Source organism: Nicotiana sylvestris, chromosome 9 (assembly GCF_000393655.2).
Source record: "Nicotiana sylvestris chromosome 9, ASM39365v2, whole genome shotgun sequence".
NCBI lineage: Eukaryota > Viridiplantae > Streptophyta > Magnoliopsida > Solanales > Solanaceae > Nicotiana > Nicotiana sylvestris.
Window position 1 is genome coordinate 92,796,692 of NC_091065.1, and position 16,380 is coordinate 92,813,071.

The window sequence follows — 16,380 nt, forward strand, 5'->3', positions numbered from 1 at the left end:
AAGCCTACTGTTTAGTTTAGGAAAGCATGCTTAAGTGATTTAGCTATTTTATCTGCTTAAACTGTGTACTTGAATTTTGTGCAGCATGTTTAAAATAGAAACCTCTGCTTTCTTGGTACGAACTTGAATAGAACCGTAGATTCTTTTCTTGAGACTGTTGTGTATTTACATGGGACTACGGGACGACATCCTGGGAGATCCTCCTGCATGTTTACTTTGGGTTTACAGATTGGTATTCCGGGAGATCCCCTGCATATTTATATATGGGACTACAAGACTACATCTTGGAAGATCCTCATGTACTGGATATTTACTTTGAGACTACGGATTGGTATTCTGGGAGATTCCCCTGCATATTTATGATTCGGACTACGGGATGATATTCTGGGAGATCCTCTACACATTTACGTTGGGACTACGGGACGATATCTCGGGAGATCCCATGTTGCTATTTTTGTGTACTGAGTTATATTCTTTCAGTGATTTTATTCTTTATTGATTGTTAATATTTTAATTATAGCGTCACATTTTATACAGTTTTACCTTGTTATATGTATATAACCAGTAGGGCCCTGACCTTCCCCGTGACTACTCGACCGAGGTTAGGCTTGACATTTATTGGGTACCGCTGTGGTGTACTCATGCCCTTTCCTGTACATATTTTTCGTGTGCAGATCCAGGTTCTTTTGCACAACCATTTTATCAGTGAGGCAGGCGATATCAGAGACTTCGAGGTATATCTGCCGTGTCCGCAGACCTATAAGTCCCTCTCTATTCTCCGTTTTAGCTTTAGATTTCCTGTATTTACCTTTGATTAGACATTCTAGAGTTAGAACACTATGTAGTTTTCTATAGCTTGTGATTTTATGAGATTCCGGGTTTTGGGAGTTTGATTCAGTTTTGAGAGTATGTATCGTATATGCCGAGCGATATTTTAAACTCTTTTATTATGTTTTACCCGCAACTTGCTAGTTTCGTATTTTATTTCCTTTTTCCGCAATTTGTTAGGCTAGCCATCACAACAGTTTACGGAGGGAGAACTTGGGTCGTGACAAGTTGGTATCAGAGCTCTAAGTTCATAGGAGTCATAAATCACAAGCCGATTTATTAGAGTCTCGCGGATCGGTACGGAGACGTTTGTACTTATCTACGAGTGGCTATGTAACTATTAGGAAAATTCAACTTCATTTGATTTCCTTGTCGTGCGAGATGTTTGATATTGAAACTCTAAACCTTTGTCTTCTATTCTCTTACAGATGGTGAGGACACGTGCTACCAGAGATGACCAGGAATTAAACCCCTTGCTAGAGCTGCCAGAGGTCGGGGCCAGGGTAGAAGCCGAGGACGCGCACGTGGTGCAGCCAGATCACTCGTGCGAGCTACCACAGAGGAGCCTCCAACAGCTCCATCTGGAGCCCAGACACTTGATAAGCCTACTGCTACTACTATTCCAGCTCTTCAGGAGACCCTTGCACAGTTCCTGAGCATGTACACCACTCTAGCTCAAACGAGGTTGATCCCCCTTGTTGCAGCCACATCCCAGGCCGGGGGAGGAGCATAGACTCCTGCCACTCGCACCCTAGAGTAGCGGGTCCAGGTTGATCAAATCCTAGAGGTTATACTAGTATTGCCTGTAGCCCCAGTTCAGCAAGAGGACAAGGCAGCAGTTTCAGAGGATGAGCAGCGGAGGCTTGAGAGGTTCAAGAAGTACAACCTCCTATATTCAATGGTTTAGCATCAGATGATGCTCTGGGATTTCTGGAGGAGTACTACTGTATACTCCACACTATGGGTATATCAGGATCGACTGGGGTTTCTTTTACTGCCTTCCAACTTCGAGGAGCAGCCTGTCAGTGGTGGCATACTTATGAGTTGGACAGGCCAACTGAGGCAGCTTTCCTTACATGGACCCAATTTTCAGATATGTTTTTGAGGGAGTATGTTCCTTAGAGCCTTAGGGACGCATGGTGCGCAGAGTTTGAGCATTTGCGCCGGGGTACTATGACTGTTTTAGAGTATGCTGTCCGTTTCACTGACTTGGCTAGGCATGCACCGGCCTTGGTTTCTATGGTTCACGAGAGAGTTTTCCGCTTCATTGAGGGTCTTATTCCCAGCATCAGATCTAGCATGTCCTGGGAGTTGGAGATGGACATCTCTTATTAGCAGGTGGTGAGTATTGCTAGGAGAGTAGAGGGCATGCATGATCGGGATAGAGATGAGAGAGATGCCAAGATATTCTGAGAGTCAGGCCATTATTCTGGTGCCCGTGCCCCAGCTGCAGTTCGTCATGGTAGTGGTTATATGAGTCGCCCCATTCATTCAGCTCTTCCAGTAGCCAGTGGTGTTCCAGCTCCTCCTAGACCTTAGGAGCCTTATTATGCACCTCTAGTATCTAGTGCGCCTCCTGCATGGGGTGCTCCCAGCGGTTAGTCCAGCAGACCTGGCCCAAGCCAGTCATAACCGCCATGTCCTCCTAGAGCTAGTTTTGAGTGTAGCGACACACGCCATATGGTGAGGGATTGCCCCAGACTTAGGAGGGGTGCACTTCCACAGACTTTTCAGCCACAGCGTGCTCCACAGAGTTCCCAGGCCATGATCACAACACCAGTTGTTGCCCCAAATTGTCCAGCTAGCTAGAGGTGGAGGTCGGGGAGGTAGAGGTCGCCCTAGAGGGGGAGTCCAGGCTAGATACTATGCCCTTCCTACCCGTACTGAGGTTGTCGCCTCCGATTCTGTCATCACAGGTAAGTCATGGTTTGTCATAGAGATGCATCAGTTTTATTCGATCCAGGCTCCGCTTATTCTTATGTGTCCTCTTATTTTGCCCCCCATTTGGGCGTATCTAGAGATTCTTTGAGTTTCCCTGTTTATGTTTCTATTCCCGTGGGAGATTCTCTTATTGTGGACCGCATTTATCAGTCGTGTTTGATTGCTCTTAGTAGTTTTGAGACCAGAGTCGATTTATTATTGCTCAGCATGGTAGATTTTGATGTTATCTTGGGCATGGACTAGTTGTTGCCCATTATGTTATTCCTGATTGTGACACCAAAACCGTGACGCTGGCTATGCCAGGTGTACCACGAGTAGAGTGGAGGGGTACTTTAGATCACACTCCCAGTAGAGTTATTTCATTTCTTAAAGCTCAGCGAATGGTTGAGAAGGGGTGTGACGCGTATCCAACTTATGTAAGAGATGTTAGTATTGATACCCCTACATTTGATTCAGCCCCAGTAGTACGGGACTTCCCTGATATGTTTCAAGATGATCTTTCGGGTCTGCCACCTGATAAAGATATTGATTTCGGCAATGATTTGTTGCCGTGCACTCAGCCCATTTCTATTCCTGCTTATCGTATGGCTCCTCCTAAGTTGAAGGAGTTGAAGAAGCAGTTGCAGGAATTGCTTGACAGAGCTTTTATTCAGCCCAGTGTATCACCTTGGGGTGCTCCTATCTTGTTTGTGAAGAAAAATATGGTTCTATGTGTATGTGCATTGATTATCGCCAGTTGAACAAAGTTATAGTGAAGAATTGGTATCCTTTGCCTCGTATTGATGATATGTTTGAACAGTTATAGGGTGCACGAGTGTTTTCTAGATTGACTTGCGTTCAGGTTATCATTAGTTGAAGATTCGGGAGCCATATATCCCAAAGACTGCTTTCAGGACTCGTATGGTCATTACGAGTTCCTTGTCATGTCATTTGGGCTGACCAATGCTCCAACAACATTTATGCATTTGATGCACAATGTGTTCCAGCCATATCTTGACTCATTCGTCATTGTCTTCATTGATGACATTCTGGTGTACTCCCGGAGTCGGGAAGATCATGAGCAGCACTTAAGGATAGTGCTTCAGACTTTGTAGGAAAAGAAATTATATGTGAAGTTCTCGAAATGTGAGTTTTGGTTGGATTTTGTGGCATTCTTGGGTCACGTGGTATTGAACGAAGGGATCAAAGTGTATCCGAAGAAAGTAGAAGTAGTGCAGAGTTGGCCTAGACCATCCTCAACTATAGAGATCCGTAGTTTTCTTGGCTTGGCCGGTTTTTACCGTCGATTTGTTGAGGGATTTTCATCTATTGCAGCACCTATGACCAGGTTGACCCAGAAGGGTGCTCCATTTCAATGGATGGAAAAGTGTGAGGAGAGCTTCTAGAAGCTCAATACAGCTTTGACTACAACCCCAGTTTTGATATTACCTATAGGTTCGAGGTCTTATACTGTTTATTGTGACGCCTAGAGGATTGGCCTTGGAGCGGTATTGATGCAGGACGATATGGCGATTGACTGCGCATCCAGACAGTTGAAGGTACATGAGAAGGATTATCATGTCCATGATCTCGAGTTAGCTGCTATTGTTCACGCCTTGAATATCTGGCGTCATTATTTGTACGGTGTTCCTTGTGAGATCTATATTGATCACCAGAGTCTGCAGCATCTGTTCAAGAAGAAAGACCTTAATTTGCGCCAGATGAGCTACTGAAGGACAATGATATCACTATCTTGTATCACCCGGGCAAGGCCAATGTGGTGGCCAATGCTTTGAGTCACTGGGCGGAGAGTTTGGGGAGTATGGCTTATCTACCAGCAGTGGAGAGGCCCATGGCGATGGATGTTTAGGCCTTAGCCAGACAATTTGTGCGATTAGATATTTCGGAACCCGGTCGGGTTCTAGTTTGTGTGATTTCTCAGTCTTCCTTGTTGGATTGTATCAGAGAGCGTCACTTTGAAGACCCTCATTTGCTTGCCCTCAAGGACAAGGTTCTGCATGGTGATGTCAGAGATGTGACCATTGGTAATGACGGGGTATTGAGGATGTAAGGTCGGATATGTATACCCAATGTTTATGGGCTTCGAGAGTTGATTCTAGAAGAGGCCCACAGTTCGCGGAATTCTATCCATCCGGGTGCCGCAAAGATGTACCATGATTTAAGACATCACTATTGGTGGAGGCAGATCAAGAAAGATATAGTTGGGTTTGTAGCTCGGTGCCTCAATTGTCAGCAGGTAAAGTATGAGCAGTAGAGACCGGGTGGCTTGCTTCAACAGATAGAGATTCCGGAGTGGAAGTGGGAGCGGATCACCATGGACTTCGTAGTTAGACTCCCACGGACTTTGAGGAAGTTCGATGCCATTTGGGAGATTGTGGATCGGCTGACCAAGTCCGCGCATTTCATTCCTGTGTGTATTACCTATTCTTCGGAGCGGTTGGAGAAGATTTATATCCAGGAGATTGTTCGTCTACATGGTATTCCAGTTTCCATCATTTCAGATAGAGGTACTCAGTTCACATCACGATTTTGGAGGGTCATACATCATGCGGACCGGAAGGTTCGTGAAGTTTCCTATATGGTTGGAGAATGGGTCTTGCTTCGGGTTTCGCCTATGAAGGGCGTTATGAGATTTGGGAAGAAGGGGAAATTGAGTCCGAGGTTTATTGGTCCTTTTGAGGTACTGCGACGTGTTGGGGAGGTTGCTTATGAGCTTGCCTTACCTCCCAGCTTGGTAGGAGTTCATCCGGTATTTCATGTTTCAATGCTCAGGCAGTATCACGGTGATCCGTCATATGTGTTGGATTTCAGTTTAGTCCAGTTGTATAAGGAACTATCTTATGTTGAGGATCCAATGGCGATATTGGACAGGCAGGTTCGAAAGCTGAGGTCAAAGAATATTGCATTAGTGAAGGTTCAGTGGCGGGTTCAGCTGGTCGAGGAGGCGACTTGGGAGACCGAGTAGTATATGTGAAGCCTTTACTCTCATCTTTTCACCATTTCAGGTATGTCTCTAAGCTCGTTCGAGGACGAACAAATGTTTTAAGAGGGGGAGGATGTAACGACCCGACTAGTCATTTTGAGAATAAATGCCCTGATCCCCTAATAACTACTTTCTCCGTATTTATTTTTGCTATTATGATTTGCCGGGAAGATTTGTTTTGAGTTTCGGAGTGTTTTGGGACATTTAGTCCCTAAATGAGAGCTTAAGCTTTAGAATTTGGACCGTAGTCGGAGCAGTGTGAAGACAACTTCAGAATGAAATTCCGTCGATCCCGTTAGCTCCATTGGGTGATTTTGGGCTTAGGGGCGTGTTCGAATTGTGTTTTGGAGGTCCGTAGCTTATTTAGGCTTGAAATGCTAAAAGTTAAATTTTTGAAGTTTCCGGACCGATAGTGAGATTTTGATATCGGGGTAGAAATCCGATTGCGAAAGTTGGAATAGCTCCCTAGTGTTGAATATGACTTGTGTGCAAAATTTGGGGTCAATCGGACATGGGTTGGTTGGTTTCGGCATCAGTTGTAGAATTCTTGAGGTTTCAAGTTTATTAGGCTTGGATTGGAGGGTGATTCGTGGTTTTAGCGTTGATTGATGTGATTTGAGAGTTGGATTGAGTCCGCATGATATTTTAAGATTCGTTGGTATGTTTGGTTGAGCTCCCGGGGGCCTCGGGTGAGTTTCGGACGCTTGACAGAACTTGAATTGGACTTAGGAATTTCTAAACTTTGCTGAACCTGTTAGTTTCGCACCTACGGAGCTAGGACTGTAGGTGCGGTGTCGCAGAAGCGGGTTGGAACTCGCAGGTGCGGACTAAGGCATATGGGCACAGCTCGCAGATGTGGCTCTGGGACCACAGAAGCGGGAGCGCATCTTCGAAGAGTGGAGCGCAGGTGCGGCTCCTGGGCGTTTAATGAAATCTCATAGGTGCGGGTCCCCAACCGCAGAAGCGGGACCGCATCATGATTGCAGAAGCGAAAATCGCTAGGCAGATATAAGAAAAATCAAGGGTTTAAGTTCATAACTTGGAAAATTAAATTGGAGCTCGGGGGAAGGCGATTCTGTGGGTATTTTTAAGAGAAGACCATTGGGTAATGATTCCTAATACCTTCTTGATTGTATCCCATAAATTTAAGCTTAAATTCATCAATTAATTTCGAATTTGGGGTGAAAATTGGGGGAATTGAGAAAATGTTTTTAGGCCGAGTTTTGGGATTTTGATCGAGGTTTCGGTATCGGATTTGTGTGATTTTGGTATGGTTAGACTCGTGAGTGAATGGGTGTTCATAATCCATAATTTTTACACGATTCCGAGACGTGGGCCCCGGAAAGGATTTTTGGGCATTTTTCTATTTTCTTACCTTAGCTTCGATTCCTTTAGTTAAATTCGTTGTTTGTAGTTATATTTACATTATGAAATTAATTTGATTAGATTTGGACCATTCGGAGTTGGATCCTCGTGGCAAGAGCATGATTTTAGAGTGATTTGAGCTGGTTCAAGGTAAGTGGCTTGCCTAACCTTGTGTGGGAGAACTCCCTTTAGGATTTGGTATTATTGTTATATGAATGCTGTGTACGTGAGGTGACGAGTGCGTACTCGTGCTAATTGTTGGAAAACCCCCGTCTTCATTAAGTAAATATCTGTGTTTCCTTTTTGTTGAACACTACTTGTATTTTAAATCCTATTGTTTAGTTTAGGAAAGCATGCTTAAGTGATTTAGCTGTTCTATCTGCTTAAACTATTTACTATAATTCTGTGCAGCATGTTTAGAATAGAAACCTCTGCTTTCTTGGTATGAACTTGAATAGAATCTTAGATTCTTTTCTTGAGACTGTTGTGTGTTTACTTCGGACTACTCGACGATATTCCGGGAGATCCCCCTTCATGTTTACTTTGGGACTACGGATCGGTATTCCGAAAAATCTCCATGCACATTTATATTTGGGACTACGGGATGACATCCCGGAAGATCTCCCTGTACTAGATATTTACTTTGGGACTACAGATTGGTATTTTGGGAGATTCTCCTGCATATTTATGATTTGGACTACAGGACGATATCCCGGGAGATCCTCTACATATTTACGTTGGGACTACGGGACGATATCCCGGGAGATCCCCATGTTGCTATTTTTTTGTACAGAGTTATATTCTTTCTGCAATTTTATTCTTTATCAACTGTTAGTATTTTAATTATACCATCACATTTCATATTGTTTTACCTTGTTATATGTATATAACCAGTAGGGCCCTGACCTTACTCGTCACTACTCGATCGAGGTTGGGCTTGTCACTTACTGGGTACCGCTGTGGTATACTTATGCCCTTTCCTACACATGTTTTTCGTGTGTAGATCTAGGTTCTTCTGCTCAGCCTTTCTATCAGTGAGGTGGGCGATATCAGAGACTTCGAGGTATATCTGCCGCGTCCGCAAACCTAGAAATCTCTCTCTATTCTCCCATTTAGCTTTAGAATTCCTGTAGTTACCTTTGATTAGACATTCTGGAGTTAGAACACTATGTAGTTTTCTATAGCTTATGATTTCATGAGATTCCGGGTTTTGGGAGTTTGATTCAATTTTGAGAGTGTGTATTGTATATGCCGAGCGACATTTTAAACTCTTTTATTATGTTTTACCCGCAACTTGCTAGTTTCGTATTTCATTTCCTTTTTCTAGAATTTATTAGGCTTACCTAGTCGTAGAGACTAGGTGCCGTCATGATAGTTCACGGAGGGAGAACTTGGGTCGTGACAAAAATACAAACACATGATATTAATCATACTGAGGATCTCGATATCCAAAACCTTTCATGTAATACCTTAAACCATTGATTAACCTAGGAGATTTATCATTATTGTATATGTATTGTTTTTTAAAACGTAGTAGATTAATTACTATTGTATCAAATCTAGATACACGTTCAGTTAATGTGACAGAGGCATCTTCATTGTACCAAATCTTATAGGTAGATGAATTTTAAGAACAGTGGAGGATTTGTGTACCTTTTTCATCATCTACCGTCAGTATGAATTTGATGTTTTTCTTCGTAACCTCTCAACCAACATAACAACAAGCTTTCCAAGGTTACCAGTGCCATGTATTAATAGTAGTCTGATGGATCTAATGTGCCCCTGCATTATATGTTTAAAAAACCATGTCAATGCTTGACATTAGCCGGATTGTCAAGAGAATCGACTCAGGTATGTTAAGGCTAATCCTTCCTTCTTTTTGGCATTACCCAAATAATGATACGTAAATGTAATGATATTCCTTAAGTGCACTACACGAAAATCACGTATTACATGGGAATTTCACTGGGGATTATGTAGGAAAATCCGCAGGAAACTAAGTTTCCTGCGGATTTTTCTTGTGAAAAAAGTACGATGGAAAAACCTTCATAGGTAATTATTACACGCGGAATTCACAAATCCCCAGGTACGTTACCTGAGAATTTTTGAATCCGTATGTAAATTACCTGGGGTTTTACTTTCGCATGTAAATTACTTACGGTTTTTTTCGTAGGAAATGCTAAAAATTCCATTAAAGTTTAGGTAAAGAGTTTATGAAAATTAGGAGTTTTCTTGAGGATTTTCTTAGGGAAATATCTGAGTAAATCCCCAAGTAAATCTATAACAACTTTTAGACAAAAAAAGTTAAAATTACTGTATTTAGGATATATGTAATATGCGCCCCCACACATACTGAGATATTATGGCACCACCATACTCAATAATCAACTACTCCCTATCAATTAGGAATTCCACCCCCCCGCAACTTACTTAAAGTACATCCAAATTTATTTATTACATTTTACATTGATACACAAGAAGGCTTCTACAACAGAAAACATTAACCGTCAGTCGATCACGCTTCCAACGTGCTGAGTTTATAAAGCAGCGAAGTCTACATCTCTTGGCCGATATGGGACAAGATGTCCCCACTGTAATTTCTCTCTCAACGTAGTATTATTTTATTATTATTATTATTATTATTATTATTATTATTATTATTATTATTATTATTATTATTATTATTATTATTATTATTATTATTATTGGTTTGTTTTGAAAAAGGATACATTAATTAAGGATTTCATAAATCAAACAAAAATTATTTTTAGAAGTAAAAGCAAGTGAATTAAATTACAATTATATTACTTTTGGTTTAATAACATTCTTAGTTTTTTTTTAAGTTTCATTTGTATTACTGGAATACCACATTAATTTCTTTTTATATAAATAATATATTGACTAACAAGAATTATTGTACATCATAATTGGAAAGAATTATTTCGTTAATCCTAACAACATATATACAAGATTAAGTTATTTTAATATGTTAGAAGTTAATCAAGTGATGATGTTGAAAAGTAAAATCATATGATCACTTGAAATTAAGTTCCAATACAAAATTTACAAACTAATATCATTTTATACATACTACAATTAAATTTCATCATTTTAAATACATGTAAAAACAATAACATACATACGATAAAAAAGTTAGTTATATTTTTATAAATGTGACATATTTTTCTTTGCTTAAAAAGTAAACTTAAATTGTACACTTATGCAAAATTTAATATATTTTCTAATGATATTAACTTAAATATGCTAGATATAGTTGTATCTTAGTTTTGTTATATCCTTTTTTATTGACTATATTAAAAATTTAGTTATTAAAATAACAAAATTTATAATACTTATTTTTTTATTAAATTAATTTTAAAAATTAATGACGGACTATGTTATGCTTAATGGCTTGCAATGTTCAATCCAAATATATACATCATTAAGTCTTATATAGAGTCAACATTTTAATAATATTTACCTTAATAATCGACAAAAATATATAATAGATAAAATTAATACTGAAGGATGTGTTTTGAGTTATAAAATAAAATGTAAAAATATAAGCTCTTCAAAATATTAAATATTGATACTATTTAGTTTTTTAAAAAAAAACAGAAGATCTAGCTAAGTATGAAAACAATTCAGATAACTTTAAAAGCGTATAATCTTTTACGTATCCGTTTCTTTTATTATAAACTTTGTATGAAAATGATTGTATAGGTACTGTGTATTCTAGACATATCAACTAAAAAAATCACGACAGATAAATTTTGTAGTTAAGCAGCAAAATTTCATCGCTCAAACGACAAATTATCAAAAATCATATCCAATTCAAGGTCTTATGTATTAGTTAACCAAATATAAAGAAGAATAGAGATCTTATTTGATCTTCTTGCAACAATCTTACAAAACTAAGTTATTATCGTCATCTTCTAAATAGCACGACCATAAGAAGTTATATAAAATTTGTCAAATTTAATTTGTATTTAAAAAATTAGAAGAGATAGAAGTCGTTAAAAAAGAAAGTGGTTAACACCTACGTAATCCACACAAGTAATCTCTAGTTAATTTCTTACATAATAATATTTCTAGATAAATCCCAAGCTATATTACCAAAAATAAATTTCTAGCAAAATTACAATAATAAATTCTCTATGTAATTCCCCAAATAAGTAGATCCCCAAGAAAAATATTTTAACCAAATTCACATCGACAAAATCTCTAGGTAATTTCCCAGGTAAGAATATTTCCAGGTAAATTCCCAAGAAATTATTCCTAGCTAAATCCGCAGTAATTCCCCAACTAAGAGAATTCCCAAATAAATCCCCAAGAAAAAAATTTCAGCTAGTTTCGCAACAACAATATCCCCAAGTAATTTTCCAAATAAGCAAATCCCCAAGTAAATACCCAAGAAAATATCCCCAACTAAATTCGTATGTAGAATTACCTAGGGATTTTCCTTCGGATTAACATAGGATTTTTTTTCCATTTTCTTTATTGTTTTACCTGCGGATTTTCTTACGGAAATGTACTTGCCAATTCGTTTCCCTAGGTAATTTCCCAGGTAATATTTTTGGCGCATAATGGCGCCAAAGTTACCTACGGACTTTTCTAGGAAAATATTTTTCGTAGGTAAAATATTTTAAATTTAGGATTTTTAATATTTCCCATGAAAATCCGTAGGTATTATCTGCGAATAAAATCCCCAGATAAAAATCTCCATGTAATTAGCACTTTTCTTGTAGTGGTGGTTCTACTCTTAGAAGTTAAGGCTATCTACATTATTTATTCCAATAAAGTGATATTTAAGCATGTTTAAGTATGTTCTTGATTCCCCACATGTCCTACTACCATATTGTTTATTCATGAGTCTCATAACATTCCAAGAGATCCTATTGTCTTACTTTATTATGCATTGCATTCATTTATACATGTATATTTACCTACGACTCAGACGGCCATATATGAGAATGAGAAAAGGTTACGACGTTATATATGCATCACCACCTGATCAGCTTGTATACGATGATGATGTTGCCCACAGTGGCTGAAATGATATGATGGGACGCCCTCAGAGGCTTGATGATGTTATGTACATACAGACCTACGCATTACATGATATTTATACAATATGCATGACACATTTTGTCAACACACTATTAATGAACTAGCTTATATTCACAAATTAGTGGAAAAGAAGTGTGAATTAATTCAAAGTAGATAGATTAGCCGAGATCTTCATATGCTATTTTTCTTGTTAATTTCAAATTAAATCTTCCATGTGTATAAATAAACAACCGCTGTAAACTTGCGACACTTGGTGGAAGAATGAAGCAACCGTGTTCCTCCTTTCATGCTCTAATAATTCAAAAATATATTGTTGCTCCACCTTTAAAAGTCAAGTAAATTAACTAATAAGGGAAAAAATGATTGCTTCTGTGGGCAACCCGTATCTCTTTGGAAAGAGCCCGAGAAATAGTCTTGGGTTCCTCTTCTACGAAAAGGAAGGTTATTGAAGAGGAAAATTTTGAAGAAGAGGAAAATGAGAGTTCCCTGGTAACGAGGCCACGAGTTAGGAGACGCATCGTTTCCGATGACGAAGCTGAAGTTTCGGTTTGAAACCCAATAATAATTCCTGATGATGATGTCACTCCTCACGATACTCGTGAGTCTATTGACCAACTTTTCGTCAGTGGGTTTGGTCGTGAAGATGTCGGGCCTATTTTAGACGAAGTACCTTTATCGTCTTTTTCGTTACCCGTGCCTGTGATTCCTTCTTTACCGTCCCCAGCTATTTCCGTTCCTTCTTCTACTGCTCTTACCTCTTCTCCGGCTCCTCCTTTGACTATTTCCCCTCCTATCATTCATCATACTGAAACGGGCTCTTCAAGTAGAAGTGCCGCTATGGGGTGGGTAATTATTGAAGTTCCCGCTGAGAGCAGCCTTTTGAGAAAGTCAGGTCAGGCGGATGTATGGCTGGAGCCTCTTATTGGCCCAATTGAAAAAGCAAAGCTAGAGAGCCACAGTTCCCTGACTTTAATGAATGATATCGTGCATGCCACTCTAAAGGTATTTTTCTTCTCTCCCTTCTTTTTCTTTGCAAAATTTTTCATCTTTGGGATTCTTATTTTTTTTTTAGGCCAATCTTATCGGTACAAAATTGATGAAAAGAATTGCCCCTTTGGAGAAGACAGCACACGACTCTCAATTGAAAGCAACCAATTGGAAGGGGCAATTTGAGAGTGCACAGCTTGATATAGAGAACTTACAAGAGAGCAAGAATAACTTAGAGCAGCGAGTACGTGCTTTAATTTCAGAATTGGCGGTTACAAAAGCCTCTTCAAACCAAGCAGAAAAAGAAAAAGTGCATCTCGAGTCCTCCTTCTCAGAGCAGCTATCTAAAGCTAGTGAAGAGATCAGAGAACTAATGGCTCTTTTAAACCAAAAGGAAGTTTACGCTAGGGAGCTTGTGCAAAATTTGACTCAAGCACAAGAGGACCTCAGAATCTCTACTGATAAGGTGCGTGCTTTAGAATGCTCCCACGCCTCTCTTCAAGCTTCCCACAGCTCTGCCTTGGCTGAAAATGAAGACCTAAAAAATGAGATCACTGCTTCGGAAAAGGATTATGAGATCCTTGAAGAAAAATCTGCTGTTGAGGCAAGTTGGGCATTTTTGAATTCCCGTCGTGATACCCTACTTGAAGCTGGCCAAGAAAACTTCAACCTGGAGTTGGAGTTAGCTAAAATCAACGAAACCATTGAAAAGGCTCAACAAACTCAGGACTTCCCTTCTCCCGTGGATGAAGTTCCCGTGGCTGAAGCTCTCATGAATGTTGAAGCTGATACGGGTATCCCGACTATTTCAAGCCCGATCGAGCCTGTTGCTGCAAGCCAAGTTGAAACCGCGCCTGCTAATGCACCTACCCAAATTTAGCCCGTTGCTATTGATGTTCCTGCCTCAATACCACAAACTTCTCAGTGACCGGTTTTAATCATTCAAATGATTTTGTTTTTGTTTTGATTTTGGAAAATTGTAATCAAACCCTTAGCTTCATTTAAGGGTTGATTTTGGAAACGCCAGTCCCCAAGTCTTTTTATGGGGCAATCTAACCAATTTCGTAGTTTTATGACTAAGTTCTAACTTAGTCTTAGATTTGTGTTTTACATATTAAGAAGTTTTTCATGTTATTATCTTAAACTTCTGTTTGCTTTATTCTCGCCTTTATTTTTAAGGACTTACAGAATAATTTGCATTTTTGTGTTCCGAAAATGCTTCTGTTAACCTCATGATTAATTTAAACATGAGTTTTATAAAAAAGGGCCCTTTTATATTCCGACACTTAATGAAGAAGACGTCTCAACTTCACAATGGTGTTATCATACGATAAAAGAAATAGGAATACACATGTTTCTCTGAAATAACTTTGACAAGTTTTTATTTTTGAGCCTTGTCTAGTTCCGAATAAAACTTTACATGTATTTGAATTACATCTATAACTTTCTCGTAACTGTTTTTCTTGTAACAGATTTAAAAGAAAAATAATAGACACGGGGTATTTCCTTATAACCTGTTTTAGTACATAGCCTTTACCCCAACTATAGTGAGGTTTTTCTTTGGCCTTAGCTCGTGGCTTTATGACTTTTACTCTGCACTTGACTCTTTCAAGCTTGATTTTTCCTTAATCTTCTTTGCCTTCTTTATACACACATCCGTGTATATATTATGTAGTCCCCCAAGTGTTTGAGTGTTGAAGTATGAAGCCTCGAGCACTTGATAGTTTCTCTCATTTGGTCCTTTTCCTGAAAAGGAAAAATATACAGGACTCGGAGGGACGATTATAGATGAAGACTGCATAACCTGTTTGCATTTCTATTAGAATAATTGTAACCTTAGGCTAGGAATTTTAGGTTACTCCATGTGCCTTACAGGTCGTGACTCATCATTTAGTACGGGTTACTTTTTTGCCTATCATCTAAAATCGTTAGTAAAATTTTAACAATTCAAAAATGAAATTTAAAATGGTTATACCTTGTAGACAATTAATTTGCGTCGAGAAAATAAAATCAAGACCACAAAATATCGCAACAATCGTAGTATTTTATTTCGAATATTTGAGTGTACAATCTCTATGAATCCTCTGATTCTTCTTTTCAATAGTAAATAAATCAAGGGCCTTTGAGCTTGATCTTGAATCTATGTTTGTTGCCACGAACGATGATCTTGTTCTTGAGCTTGAGCTTGATGCTTGAACTTGACCTTGATTTGTTCTCCGTTCTTGAACTTGCACTTGATTTCTTGAACTTGAACTTGAAGCTTGAAACTTGTGGAGGAATTTGCAGCGTTTGATCCACGAGCTCTTTCTTGCTTCTTATTGTAACTTCTGGTGTCTTTTCTGAGTTATGAAGACCCCTATTTATAGTTGTGGAAGGGAAGAGTTGTGATAAGAACAAACTCTTTCCGACCAATCAAATTGAAGTATGACATGGCTGCATTTGATTGGCCAGAACATGTCACTAGCACACGTGGCGCGATTTCATTGGCCTTTTAGCGTGACTGGACATGCCTTGTCATTTTGACACGTGGCATGGTCCTATTGGCTCTTCCGCTTGACTTGGAGCACCACGTCATTTGACACGTGACACCAAACTGGGCCTCTAGGAAGATGACATCTTGGGCTTAATGAAGTGGGCTCATCACTTTAGCCCAATTAAATGGGCTAGCCCAATGGATTAAGACTTATTTATTTAATCCATATATATTGAACTTATATAATTAATCCAATTATATTAGCCCGTATATTTATTTGGACTAGTACATTTAAAATATAATCCAAATTATTTATTGGATTCAAATCCAATAAATTTTACATGTTTACAAATGCCCCCTACTTCAAGACTTGTCAAAGTTTTTAACCTTTTGAAGACTAGGCTTGAAGTATTTGTATATTTGATCATACGAAATATTAAAGTTATTGAACTTTAAATTTCAAATTCACTGTCCTGCGACTTAATCACGCAAAGCATAGAAGCTATTGAATTGTAAATACCAGAGTCATAGTTTTCTAGTTTAAAAAAAAACTCCAAAATTGGTTAGCTCTTTCCATGTACACTTCAAACAATTCCAATTCATTTAATATGTGACATTGCATGGCTTACGTAACTTTTTAATTACAACCATCTTTCCCTAACTCAAATGGAAGTAGAAGACTTCTGCCGTCTTTCCTCTCCAATTTGGATTAGGATACCCAATTGTCCTTGAA